Raw genomic sequence first — 15281 nt, 5'->3', positions numbered from 1 at the left:
AAATAATCAGGTTGGAAGGAACGTCTGTATTTGTTGTGGAGGAAGACACATGTTGGACGTATGTGCACAGTTGGGAAAAATGGCTCATGAGAAGAAGATAACCTTCTTAAAGGAAAATGGCATCTGTTTTGGCTGCTTGTGTATAGGACACATCAGTAAAGATTGCCGTAAGAGGATTTCCTGTTCCAAATGCAGCCGGAAACATCCCACCATCCTGCACAAAGAAAGTTCACCTTCTGAAAGGACCGACAGGAACACGCAGCCGCATGTGAGCACATTGGTGTCGAGTGGTCTTACAGGGGCTGGAGACCAGGACTGTAAACTGCCCATTGTGCCTGTCCAAGTAAAGTCAAAGAAAGGAAGCAACATTATTACAACATATGCTTTTTTGGACCAAGGGAGCACAGCAGTTTTCTGCACTGAGAGTCTGATGCGCACACTACACCTTGAGGGAAGGAAAGGAAACATCCTCCTCAGAACCATGGGCCAAGAAAGAATTGTGAGCAGCAACACTTTATCAGGACTGGAGGTTGCCGCTTTTTGTGGTGACGAATTTCTGGAGCTGCCAAAAGTATACACACACAGGAGTCCATGCCTGTACATAAAGGAAATATTACAACACCAGGATATATTGAAGGATGGGCACATTTAAAACACATAAACTTGCCTCAAATAAATGCAGGAATCGAGCTTCTGATTGGAACCAACATTCCTAAAGCCTTGGAACCTCTGGAAGTGGTGTGTAGTGTTGATGGAGGACCGTATGCCGTAAGGACAAGGCTTGGCTGGACCATCAATGGGCCACTTTCAGGAAACTGTGAAGCTACAGGTGATCAGAAGCATCCACAAGTTACAGTCAACAGAGTTTCTGTTGTCACTCTGGAGGAGCTTTGGCAGCAACAGTTCAAGAATGACTTTCCTGAGAGTAAAGTTGATGAGCAGGTTGGATTGTCAAGAGAGGATCAGAGATTTCTGGAAATAGTGACTAACTCTGCCAAATATGTAGGTGGTCATATCCAGATAGCATTACCTTTTCGGAATGCCAGTATCAGTATGCCAAACAATAAGAAAGTTGTTCAACAACGTCTGCGCTTTCTAAAAAAGAGATTTGAGAGAGACGCTGTGTTTCATACTGAGTACAAAGTCTTCATGAATGAGCTCCTGGCTAAAGGTTATGCTGAAAAGGTCCCAGAAGAGGAGATCGATCGCAATGATGGCATATACCACACCATGGTGTTTACCATCCGACCAAGAAGAAACTCAGAGTTGTGTTTGACTGTGGAGTGAGTTATCATGGAACATCTTTAAACTCCCAACTCTTACAAGGACCTGATCTTACAAGCTCTTTAATAGGAGTGGTCACAAGATTCAGGAAGGAGCCAGTTGTAATTATGGGAGATATTGAATCCATGTTCCACCAAGTCATGGTTTCAGCTGAAGATAAAGATCTATTGAAATTTCTCTGGTGGCCTAAAGGTGCTCTGGAACAACCAACATCTGAATACAGGATGAATGTACATCTCTTCGGAGCAACTTCATCACCAAGTTGCGCCAACTTTGCACTCAGAAAGTGTGCAGCTGACTTTGGACATCTCTACAGTGAGGAAGCTGTGAAGACGTTGTTGCACTGTTTTTATGTGGACGATTGTCTGGTGTCCGTTGGAACTGATGAGGAAGCAGTGTTAATGTACCAAGAGTTGGTTTCTTTGTGTGCCAAAGGAGGATTTCTGCTCAAAAAGTGGATCACCAACAAGCCTGGAGTGCTGGAATCCATTCCTGAAAGTCCCAGAGCAACAGGCATGAAAGAGTTGAACATGGAATTGGATTCCTCAATGATCGAGCGAGTTTTGGGTGTGGAGTGGTGCATAAAATCAGACTCCTTTAAGTTCAAGATTGTGCTTAAGGACAGACCACTCACCAGAAGAGGAATCCTTTCAATTGTCAGTTCTATCTATGATCCTCTTGGAATGCTAAGTCCTGTGGTCTTAACTGCTAAGAAAATCCTAAGACATCTATGCCAGGAAGGAATCGGCTGGGACGATAATGTACCAGAGCTGTTTTCCAAAAGATGGTTAACATGGCTCCAGCAGCTTCAGCTATTGAGCAAGTTTGAAGTGAGTCGATGTCTGAAACCTGATGGATTTGGAGAAATCACGAGTGCTCAGTTGCACCATTTCTGTGATGCCAGTGAGGATGGGTATGGAACAGTGACCTATCTGCTGATTGAAAACATCTGTTCAGAACGACACTGTGCGTTTGTTATGGGAAAGGCTCGTGTTGCTCCTCTTAAATCCTTTACCATCCCGAGAATGGAGCTCATTGCAGCAACCATGGCCAGTCGATTGGATGTACTCTGGAGGAAAGAGCTGCAGATGGAACTTCTGGATTCTGTGTTTTGGACAGATAGTGCTTCTGTTCTTAAATACATCAGGAGTGAGACTTCAAGATTCAAGGTTTTGTGGCCAACAGAGTTTCACAAATCTTAAGAGTTTCATCTTCCTCACAATGGAGATATGTGGACACTGCCAGTAATCCAGCAGATATGGCCTCAAGAGGAGTGAAAGTCGACGTTTTTATGAAGCATACAAAATGGTTGTCCGGGTCTCAGTATCTTCTACAATCTAGGAGTGAATGGCCTGTCTACCCAGATGACATCAGTCTGCTTGCATCTGATGATCCGGAGGTAAAAACAGTTGCTACAGTGAGTGTTGAGCAAGCTGGAGAAAATTCTGTTACTCGCTTGTTTAAACATTTTTCCACCTGGACACGTCTTAAGAAGTCAGTGGCATGGCTGTTAAAATTTAAGGACTTGCTTCTGTCCTTTGTGAAGAAAAGGAGAGAATTGTGTTCAAGCTTACCACAGTCAGAGGTCAGCAAAGAGCAACAGAGATCATTTGTGGAAGAGAAGCTGAGGAACTTTAAGAGGACATCTGTGATTAAGAATCTTACAGTGGAAGATCTGGACAAAGCTGAGGTTGTCATTATCAAGTTCTGTCAGAGGATGAGATTTTCCTTGGAGCTTGTGAGTCTGGAGAAGGGACAACCCATTATAAAATCAAGTCCTCTAAGAAGACTCTGCCCACAGCTGCAAGATGGAATTCTCAGAGTGGGTGGGAGACTCAGTAGATTATTGATGCCGGTTGAGGTGAAACATCCCATAATACTAGCAAAGGATCAACACATTTCCGGGCTCTTGCTTAGACATATACATCAGGAAGTTGGACATGGTGGTCGTAACCACATGCTGTCTAAGCTAAGAGAAAAGTACTGGTTGATTGGAGCTAGTACAGCAATAAGAAAAGTGTTATCTAAATGTGTCATCTGTCGACGTCTTAATGCTCCACCAGTGAATCAACAGATGGCGGATTTGCCCAATGAAAGAATCATTCCAGATGAACCTCCATTCACGCGGGTGGGAGTGGATTACTTCAGACCCTTCAGTGTGAAAAGTAGGAGGAGCGTGGTGAAGAGATATGGTGTTATATTCACCTGCCTTGCTATCCGTGCTGTTCACATTGAGGTTGCTCCATCACTGGATACTGACTCTTTCATTAATGCATTCAGGCGTTTCAATGCAAGAAGAGGTCAGGTTCAAGAACTGCGTTCTGACAACGGAACCAATTTTGTAGGTGCTGAACGTGAACTTAGAACTGCCATTGAACATTGGAACCAGGCAAAAATCAATGACGTCTTTCTGCAAAAGGGAATTAAATGGACCTTTAATCCACCTGGAGGTTCACATCACGGAGGAACCTGGGAGCGACTGATAAGACTGGTTCGCAAAGTACTTAATTCCATAATGAAAGTACAAAACCTGGATGAAGAAGGTCTTCATACAGTACTTTGTGAGGTTGAAGCCATCATTAACAGCCGCCCAATTACCAAAGCCTCAATGGATCCTAACGACCTGGAAGCTTTGACCCCTAATCATCTTCTTCTGTTAAAGACCTCACCGATATTACCACCAGGATTATTCCATTCCACCGATATGTACACACACAGAAGATGGAAACAAGTCCAATACATGTCTGACTTGTTTTGGAAAAGATGGGTGAAGGAATACCTACTGCAGCAACAGGAACGTCAGCGATGGATTGGAGTAAAAAGGAATCTCATCGTGGGAGATCTGGTTCTCATCATGGACAGTTCGGCACCTCGAAACTCTTGCCCAATGGGACGTGTGATAAAGACTTTTCCGGACCGAAGAGGATTCGTTCGTCAAGTTCGGATTAAGACTCAGACTAGTTGCCTGGATCGACCTATTACCAAACTGTGTCTACTGCTGGAGGCAGATCACAGTTAAAGACTTCTGGGTCCAATTATCAGACTTTGATTGTATTTGGACATAAAATGTCTCTCATTTTTCTTTAAAGAAAGACTTTGATTACCTATAGGATTCCTGTGGGTAATATTGAAATACAGTAAATGATTGACTTTTCTCTGCGTGTTTTATGTCTCCTACTTGGTTAATTATGGGTAATTATTAGAAGGGATCCTAATAATTAGGGGCTGGTGTGTAGGAGCCATAATTGAATGTATTGAATTTTTTGATGATCACTGGGTTTTCATTTGTATTGGTTGCTATGGGGATGTGTAATGGGAGTCACGTGGGTGCTAGCGGTGACATTAAGAGGGCGTTGTCAGTCTGTCATTCACTGGGTTTGATTTTGACAGAGAGGAGGGCTGGGTAGCCGTAGTTTTTGTTGACCGCTGCACAACATGTTTTGTCTTGTTATATTAGAGCCTGTGACATTGTAAGAGTCCAAATCGCGAGATGATATTACTCTGTAAACACTTTAATAAACAAGAAAACAATTCCACCTTTCGCATTATTGCGTAAACTTGACAGCGCGTCAGGCAAATAGGCGGGCTCCATCCCCGGCCTCTAGCGACTGTGGAAGTCGCTACAATATGTATTGTCAGATTATTATGATATATAAATATATATTACAGGATATGATACAGCAGTGAGCTTGAACTCTGGGTCAAAGATTCAAGTTGCATTTATTTAAATATCCTATCACCTTAAATCTTCACTCAAAGACAAGTATCTTTGACAGTGTATATATAGATGCATTATATATGAGACAAATATTGTTCTTTTAATATGTTAGCATTACTAAATTTGGCTCAATGCTTACATATATGTGTAAAAACAAAATGTACGAGCTGTGAAAACTGTTTCTGATAGAATGAAGGGTAGACTGATATATTAAATATTCCTTTATTGGGTGAGAAAATCACACCATGTCATAACTGCTTTAAGTCATACAGAATAGATATCAGAGCCTGCAGGCTGACGTCTGCTAAATGGGTCAAACTGGGCAGAAAGTAAACAAACACATAACATCCTTATAGAATATGATGTAACACTATACACAGTGTTGGGGAGTAACGGAATACATGTACCGCCGTTACATATTTAAAATTCAAAATATGAGTAACTGTATTCCGTTACAGTTACCGTTTAAAAAGGTGGTATTTAGAATACAGTTACTTTGTTGAAATAAATGGATTACACGGCGGTACTTTCCTGTTTTATATTGTCGCGGGTCAGGACTGTTTGGGTTTTGTTTGACAGCTACGTTCTGTTGTTCCAGGCTGCAGCGTTACGGTTGCCATGGTTACAGGGTGATGCACTCTCTCTGCGTGTTTCCTGGGTGAGAGAAGCCTTTTTGTTGTTGTTTTTAAGTGTGGACAATAAAATAATAATTTAATGCAGACCTTCCCACCTTTCCATGCGCCCTAAAACAGCTGGGATAGGCTCAAGCAGATGGATGAATTGAACTGTAAACAACAAAGTCGTGTCTAAAATAATCTGAAGGTGAATCGACATCAGATCAGCAAAGAATGAAAGGAGCTTTTGTGTGGGTCAGTCTGCTTTCTCTGCAATCACCTGCAGTGAAGAGACACCGAGGTTAAAGGTTTTCTCTCACATAGAACTTTTTGTCACTGCTGTTTGTTGCACTGTGACTTCTGCAAGTCTAATGCACTTAGTGATGAACTGAAATTAGAGACCACACAAATCCTCTGTTGTATGAAGACAATTTTACAAAGAAGCTGAAACAACAAACAAAGCATTTATAATAAAGTATCTAGAAGATTTCCTTTTTGCAAGGCATTGTAATAAAGACATCTATCGAACAGATCCCTAGGAAACAATAAAGAAACAACAACATGTATTCGTAACTCGTTGAGTAAAGGCTGATGTGGCACAGGAAGCTACCTTGAATTTATACTGATCATTTTAGTAGTAGTACCAACAGTAGTACAAACATTATAGAACAAAGCAAAACATCTTTGCTAATATAAAAAAAACATTTTCAATGCGACTGACGAGCCTCAGGGTGTTTCAAGTGTGGCCGAGTAACCTAGAACAGATTCAAATGTGCGAACTGTGGCTCCACAACTCATTCACAAAACTGAGTATTACCTGGTAACTGCTAATGAGATTGCAGTTACAGCACAGTGCAGACGAAAACCAAAACAAAGCCACTAACATGTAGCTGAAAGTTGCTTTCACAAATTAAATATGCAGCCATGTGGTGTGGTGTGATTACAGCATATAATCATCTCCTCCTCATGTTGGCCAGTTTCTTGAAACAGGGGCCTCACTCACTGAGGCACTCGTTGTCCTGTTCTCCACTGCAGTCTGCTGCCTTCAGGTTCTGAGGGATCACATAATTTTTAGACATTTTACAAAATATGCTTCAGTTATTGTACATAGCCTGGAATAAGAAACAACAGCTCAACTCCCAAAAAGCTCAGAGCACAAATTGTGCAGAAGAGACTGGTTTTAGTTAGAAGACTAACATCAGTATCATTTTAAACTCCACTAGCACCAAATTTGGCCAAGTGCCATAGCCTGCAATCAGATTAACTTGTGACACATCTGCACCTGGCTCTATCCCCACATTTTAATTCCTCTTTTATGCACAATACATTTGTAATGTTTTCTGTTCTTGTGTCTTACTTAAAAAAAGGAAACTAAATGAAATGCCGTTGTGTTAGAAATGGGCAATATATCGAGTTTTTAAATATATATTATTAGGGATGCAACCATACCAATTTTTTCAAACCGATACGATACCGATACTTGGATCTGAGTACTTGCCGATACCGAGTACAAAAACCGATACTTCTACCACACACACACACAAATGCAATGAATTGGAAGACAGGTTTTATTTTATTCTCTGCCAATAATAAATAATATCTTAATAAAAATGACCACAAAAAATTTTCAAGTGAAAAATAAGCACTTCTGTTCCGAGACTTATTGCAGAGTCTCCACATTGTAATTTAACAAAATATCACTGAACTATTGGCACTGTCTCGAGCTTTCAGAATAATAAATAAACACTTCTGTTTGGAATAAAATAAACTTTTAAATTATTGCAGAGTGTCCATATTATAAACAAACAAACAAAATAACAAAAGTATTTGGCATTGACGAACAAACTCCCCATCTGCCCGTGGATCATCAGTCCACTGTGCCGTTAAACCAAGGACTGACATCTCGCACACACTGCTTGTCTTTACCTCTTCAGAAAGTTTTGGCACCATTATCTCCCTGATGTGTGGGCGGCTGGGAATTTCATATCGCAGCTCGAGTATGCTGAGAAGACGGTGCAATCCTATGTTTTCCACGACCGGCATTGGCTGGTCATCCAGAGCAATAAAATGAGTCAGAGCCTCTGTTATTTTAACTGCCCGTGGATTTTCTCTTGACATTTTTCATCGCTTTTCCAAAACCCGAGTTAAAGTTGGCTGTTCCGGTCCACACTGCTGACATTTTGTTTAGCCTAGCTACAGCAGCCTCCAGTTTCCCTTTTTTTATCTGGAGCCGCCAGTCTCACTCGTCTAATCCTGTGCCTGTTTAGCGCGGGATGTCCCCCTAGTGGCCGATCTAAAAAACTACAACAAAAATGACAATCCACCCTCTGTTTAATGAAATAAGTTAGTATTGGTTCGTGGTATCGGTTAGCTTTTACGAGTTAACCGATACCACATTTTACAGTATCGGTCCCGATACCAGTATCGGTATCGGTGCATCCCTATATATTATATTATATTATATACATAATGTATTTTTATACGAGATATGAGATGTGACAATATCGTTTATATATCGATATAGTCTATGGTCAGTAAAAAGAAAACATTTTGAGATGACTGTTTTAGTGATGGTAGCGGTAATCTGGTTAAAACGACTTTAACGCCATAAGTGCATTAACAAATTACCGCGGATCGCCCCCCATGCGTGGGGCTGGACGGCATCAACGGCAACAACCTAACCAGGCTAACGCGTTGACGGGCTGCATGGCCTAAAATCCTTTCATTTTCTCAAAACTCGACAATGTGCCTTATGTATGAATTCTGGTTGTGCGTGCTGACCTCGAACCGATTTTATGTGGTACACGGCGGCACTCTGACAGCAATCTGTCAAAAAATGTTTTAGTACGACTTTGGTAAGCTGCGAAGTCGCACCGCTTGATGGATTGTCGGAGCATTATGGCTACTGTAGTCAGGAGCCTCGCGGAGTAATACATTGTGTGTGTATAAGGACCACAAATGGCACCTGTAATAGACATGGTTACAAAGGATTTCAAACTCCAGGCTATTAGTCTCGCAGTAGAACTTGGGAACAAAGCAGCTGCGAAGTCTGACTTTAAAAAAATATCGAGATATATATTGATATATATTGTATATCGCCATCCAGCTAAAGAATATTGAGATATGAATTTTGGGTCATATTGCCCAGTCCTACGTTGTGTATTTTCAGTCGGTAGGTCAAATAAAAACTTCTTTTTTTTCCATAACAAAGAAATATGTCTTGAAAATTTTTACACATTAATATTTGATTAGTGTTGTAACATCACATCCTGTTAGCGTAGTCTGCCCATGTCTTGACATCTGAAATGATGGAGTAGTTAGTTTGCATATTACATTTGTGTAACTGTAGTCACCTGGGACAATCTTGTAGTGTTTGTTGGGAACACTTGGAGCCAAAAAAGATCGTTAATTGACCCACTGGCAAGAGGTGGTAAGTATATATATATGTGTTTGGCAGAGTTTCTGGTAAACGTATGTATAATGTATGAAGTTGCCTCAACTTCCCTCAGAGATGGAGAAAGATAAGAAGGAGAACAGGAGAGGTTAGATGTAAAAATAAGGAGTGCTCAGTGGGAACTGTTACATGTAGGTCATCGTAGTTTTAAATCAAATATTGGGTTTACACATGTGACATTATGTTTTTTTATATTGTGAAACCTTCTGCAAATCAAACTGAGGTAGACTAACTGTGTTATTTACAGACTGTATGCAATTCCTCTGCAGGTTAGTGCGGGATAAACAGGTTAGTTTGCTGCACTCTGATAGATTTACAGCAAATAACAGTGTGTGATTGATACACAGTCGCTGTGGTTTCATGGTGAGAGTAAGGTTACATCAAGTGTTGCAGAGATTCATATGGATTTTTGCTGATGACGCTTAGATCCATTGACTGACCAGGACAACTCATGAAACATCTGCTGACATCTGGTTGGATTGTGTACATCCACAAAAAGCAACAGGTCAGCTGATCGCAGCCTGTACACTAATAAAATCTGCTGGAGCTCTCAATAAAAATTATTGTGAGTTGTGATTCTTTTCCTCAAGCTGAGCTTTTCCTCACTTTAACCCCTGACTGTACACATTTCCTGTTAAGTCGCACTCAATGTCTGCAACAGAAACCATACATATATATATATATATATATATTAGGGGTGCAACGATACACAAAATTCACGGTTCGGTTCGGTTCGATACTTTGGTGTCACGGTTCGATATTTTTTCGATACACAAAAAAATGTTCATGCCTTTTTATTAATTTGTCATTTATTAAATTTTCACGGCACATTCTGCACCACCTCTCTGTGCGTTCATCATTTGTTTGAAGCCAGCTCACCTCCTGCAACCACTTTTCTGAGAATACGTGCTTCTTTTGTGGTTCGGACTCCTGACATTTCTTTGGAGGTGGAGGAACACCAAAGTAATTGCTTAAAGGAGCTTCTTTGACATCTTTAAGAGTTCTAAACAAATGTCTGTCCTCCTCCTGAAAATCTTATGTATGCAAACACGCGTTGCAACTTCTTATCTTGTGCACGTTTTTTTATTTTGACAGCGAATGCGCACCTGCGGACCACTAATGTGTAGACCTGGTTATTTAGCTCGTCATATTGCAGCCACAGAAATTCTTTTGTCCATGAAACCATAAAGCTGCACGTTCTTTTTGCCTTATAGTCTGATTTGTCATAACTTTTCCGTTTTGTGGTAAGCTTTTCTTTGGCTGTCACTTCTTCACCCTGACCTGTCTTATTTGGCTCAGCAGAACTAAAATATATATCCTGCTGCTTTTACACACGCACTCACATAACGCTCAGCGATTCTCTGCGCGATCAACCTCTCACATGTTTAAGCTTGCTGCGGAAGATTTCACTTGTCATGTTTGCATAGTAAGCTAACGATTGATAAGACGATGTCAGAGGAATTGGTGCGCAAATTATCATCACTCACCAATCAGTGCTGTCGCTCTCTATACACAGTTCGCGCGATTGCAAAGTGAAAGCAAAAAACAAGCGCAAATTCAAACGCGATTTCAATATGTCACATATTGACAGTGGCTCACCGATGCCAATGACATAATTACCCAGCTACATTTCCGAAAGAATGCAAAAGCATTGACATATATTTTTCCTTCCTACGATAGGCCGACGAGCAGAGCAGGGCAGCCCGACTGGAAAAATCGCTAGCCCGGGACATCGGGCTTGCGATTTTGCGAGCCCTGTATCTGATTGAGGAATCACTCACCTTTGGAAAAGAGAGTTTATTACAGAGAAATGGCTCTTTCCAAAATAAAAGCTATACTATACGCTTCTTCTGGGCTATATTCTCAGCAGCATATTAAACATATCAGGTCCCCATAAGGAGAATCATGTGCTAACGGCTGTCTAAATGACTCGGGTAAAGTTTGTATGCGTGCTTGTTGTTTTTGTCTGCTTCCACTTGTCTTTGCACTAGGATGCTATCGGGTAAATGTGCAGTCATATTCGTTGTGTTCCCACTAGTGCTGTCAGCCTTAATCTGAAATGAGGTTAACGCCACAACACGGCAAATCTCCGTTAACGAGCTACCGCGGATTGCCCCGTGTGTGGGGCTGGACAGCGTCAACACATTAACGAGCTAACTGCGCTAACACACTAGTTCCCACTCATGTAATTGAGCATTGCGTGGCACATCTGACATACTGTTTTACTTTAGTCCATGACACGCTTACCTTCAGGGTCATACGTCACATGAAGACCAAAATAGTTCCAGACACCAGATCTGAATGAGGGTGGGGGAGGTTCAATTTGCCATGTTGCAACAAGCTTAACTTCTGTCTAGCTAGCTTGCCCTGCGCTCAGTGAATCTGTGTTCGACTACTCCGCCTAGGCTGCACTGTCGAGCGCAGATCCACTGAGCGCTCAACACAGACAGCATCGTCAGAAGGAAAGTTGATAAAATAAATTAAAAATGTTGTATTGTTCGATACATATGCGTACCGAACCGAAAGCACTGTATCGAACGGTTCAATATCTATAGGAGTATCGTTGCACCCCTAATAAGTAGTAATCCTGAAAGATCACTGGGAAGCAGAATGACTGCGCTAATCTGGCAAAGGACCAGTATCAATAGTTGCCCCAAATCTCCACCTTTAAACATAACAAAGGTTGGATGAAGGAAAACACAAAACAGTCATAATTCCCCTTGAGGTGCAGAGGAACGTGAACATCTAAACAAAAATCTCATGCCAGTTCCTTCAAACAGTTGATGAGAATTTTGCAGGCAAACACCAAATGTCACCCTCATCGTGGCACTGAAGACACACTGAGGTCAATGCAAAGGGTCAGACTACTCCTCTGGGGAGGCACAGATGTTAGCATAAAACTTGAATTCCTTTCAAACTTTGAGTCTGGGCCAAACAAACTAAAAGAGCTGCTCAACACCAGAATATATTATACAGTAAACCGCAAATGGCTCTACTGTTTCACTAAAAATGTGACAATTTTTGGAAATTTTTGACAGATGTTTATCCAATCTACTTGAAAATTGGAGGATTTACTGCCTGGTTAGTTTGAGGTATTTGGATTGGTGGTTCTTATATTCCAGTTAACCAGTCTGTAGGGTGAGGGGCACTAGCTTTGTGAAAACACTGACTCATTTTAAATCTCATTCCCCAAAATCTTACCCTAAGCTTAAGCATCGCAACTTAAACGAAACATTAACCGAAAGCACTGTATCGAACGGTTCAATATCGATACGAGTATCGTTGCACCCCTAATATATATATATATATATATATATATATATATATATATTAGAGATGGACCGATCCGATATTACGTATCGGTATCGGTCCGATACTGACCCAAATTACTGGATCGGATATCGGCGAGGAAAAAAAATGTAATCCGATCCATTAAATATCAAAAAAGCACCTCACAAAGCTTGCTACACGGCATAACTCGGCTCATAACCGTAGCACGCAGCAGTATGCGTCACGTGATAGAGCCGCTGTGTATATTTGTAGCCTTGCTAGCAAACCAGCATTTCATCTCCGAGGAAGTTTTCCCAGAGAGAAGTAAAGCAAGTGTGTAAGTTCATCTCTGAATGTTTGTAAAGCATTCCCACTTTAAGCTTAACAACAGATATATGGAGCGACTGCCTCTCTCTCTCTCTCTCTCTCCTGCTGCTACTTCAATCGTGAAACTGCTTAATGATCAGCTGTTCGGCTTTTCTGTCGGGAGTCCGTCTCTCTTCTTAGTTTTTGGCCCACTTCTCACCAGAAAGAGGAAACCAGCGGCTGAACAACAGCAGCACGTTTAAGCTTGATAAGCTGTTGTTAGAATTTATTTAATATTACTTTCTAGACCAGGATCGTTTTCTACATAGCTGACGGCTGGTAACTGTGCAGGGGCGGATCTAGCAAAGTTTAGCCAGGGGGGCCGATAGGGCATGAACAGGGAAAACGGGGCACAAAGACATACTTTTCTTTCTTGTTCTCATTTAAAATATCTAGCTTTTAATAAATAATTATCTGAATCTTACACCCAAAGTTTTAATCTGATGTAAAATATATAGAAGTCCATTACTGTATATAGTAACTGTTAAGTCTAATATACCCTAGTAAGCTATACTACTTTTTCCTTTGGGAAGATACCATCTGTGCAGTCTTCTGTTGAAGAAAGATGTTGAATCTATTTAATTATTCTTGAAAAATAATTTCTTTCTGTGCATTTTTCCCCCTGCATCAAATTAAATTTGATTACATCGATTAAGCATCATGAGGTGGGGGGTGGTTCCCTATTTTTTTTTTTGCTGGGAGTTTGCAACCCTATTAGTTAGGTTGCTTGATATTTCTGCTAAGTACTCTTTAAAATACCAGAATAGGGAGGATGGAGCAGGTTTACGTTTATTAGATTGATCAGTATTGCTGAACTATGAAATATTTTGTTGTATTTTTTACATACAGGTATAACAGAATAGCTTTAGTGTTGTTATTTATTTAAACTTGAGTATAAACTTATACAAAATGCAGCAAGATATTAAAAAAAACGTTTTATTGATTAAAAAACACTATATCGGATTCATATCAGTATCGGCAGATATCCAAATTTATGATATCGGTATCGGTATCGGACATAAAAAAGTGGTATCGTGCCATCTCTAATATATATACAGTGGGTTGCAAAAGTACAGCCACAAACATGAATCAATTATATTGGACTTCCACGTGAAAGACCCATACAAAGTGTTGTACACATGAGAAGTGGAACGAAACTCATACATGATTCCAAACATTTTTCACAAATAAATAACTGAAAAGTGGGGTGTGCGTAATTATTCAGCCCCCTGAGTCAATACTTTGTAGAACCACCTTTTGCTGCAATTACAGCTGCCAATCTTTTAGCGTATGTCTCTACCAGCTTTGCACATCTAGAGACTGAAATCTTTGCCCATTCTTCTTTGCAAAACAGCTCCAGCTCAGTCAGATTAGATGGACAGCGTTTGTGAACAGCAGTTTTCAGATCTTGCCACAGATTCTCGATTGGATTAAGATCTGGACTTTGACTGGGCCATTCTAACACATGGATATGTTTTGTTTTAAACCATTCCATTGTTGCCCTGGCTTTATGTTTAGGGTCGTTGTCCTGCTGGAAGGTGAACCTCCACCCCAGTCTCAAGTCTTTTGCAGACTCCAAGAGGTTTTCTTCCAAGATTGCTCTGTATTTGGCTCCATCCATCTTCCCATCAACTCTGACCAGCTTCCCTGTCCCTGCTGAAGAGAAGCACCCCCAGAGCGTGATGTTGCTACCATCATATTTGACAGTGGGGATGGTGTGTTCAGATGATGTGCAGTGTTAGTTTTCCGCCACACATAGCGTTTTGCATTTTGGCCAAAAAGTTCCATTTTGGTCTCATCTGACCAGAGCAGCTTCTTCCACATGTTTGCTGTGTCCCCCACATGGCTTGTGGCAAACTACAAACAGGACTTCTTATGGTTTTCTGTTAGCAATGGCTTTCTTCTTGCCACTTTTTCATGAAGGCCAACTTTGTGCAGAGCACGACTAATAGTTGCCCTATGGACAGATTCCTCCACCTGAGCTGCAGCTCATCCAGAGTCTCCATGGGCCTCTTGGCTGCATTTCTGATCAGCGCTCTCCTTGTTCGGCCTGTGAGTTTAGGTCAGGGGTCGGCAACCTGCAGCTCCGGAGCCGCATGCGGCTCTTTAATCCTTTTAGTGCGGCTCCGCGTGGTTTGGGAAAATAAATTATTTTTTTAAGTAATTAGCTGAAGTGTATGTTATTTATGTTAGTTCTTTTTAAACTTGTAGTTCTAAATTGGAAGATTATTGTGATATTGAAATATAAATATAAAATTCTATTCTATTAGTTTTTGATGGCTCAAAATAAGCGTCACACTTGCGGAAGCCGATATACCCGTCGAAACGCCGTGCGAGACTTTCAACCCCAGGTAAGCCAATTATGGATCTTCGGATCCACATTATGTCAGCAGCCATTCTCCACCGTGAACTATGTTAAAAACAAACACCGCTCACGCCTCACAGATGACAGCTTACAGTCCTGCGTAAAGATGAAAGCCCCGATTTGCAGATGCTGTGCGCAGAGGTTCAGGAGCAGAAGGCCCATTGTAAACATACCACGGCAGACCCGACGATGTTTCCATCAACATGCTTT

This window comes from Neolamprologus brichardi, chromosome 13, assembly GCF_056152115.1.
Source record: "Neolamprologus brichardi isolate AB-2024 chromosome 13, ASM5615211v1, whole genome shotgun sequence".
Taxonomy (NCBI): domain Eukaryota; kingdom Metazoa; phylum Chordata; class Actinopteri; order Cichliformes; family Cichlidae; genus Neolamprologus; species Neolamprologus brichardi.
The sequence above is the reverse complement of the archived record's forward strand: the minus strand, read 5'-3'. Positions refer to the sequence as shown.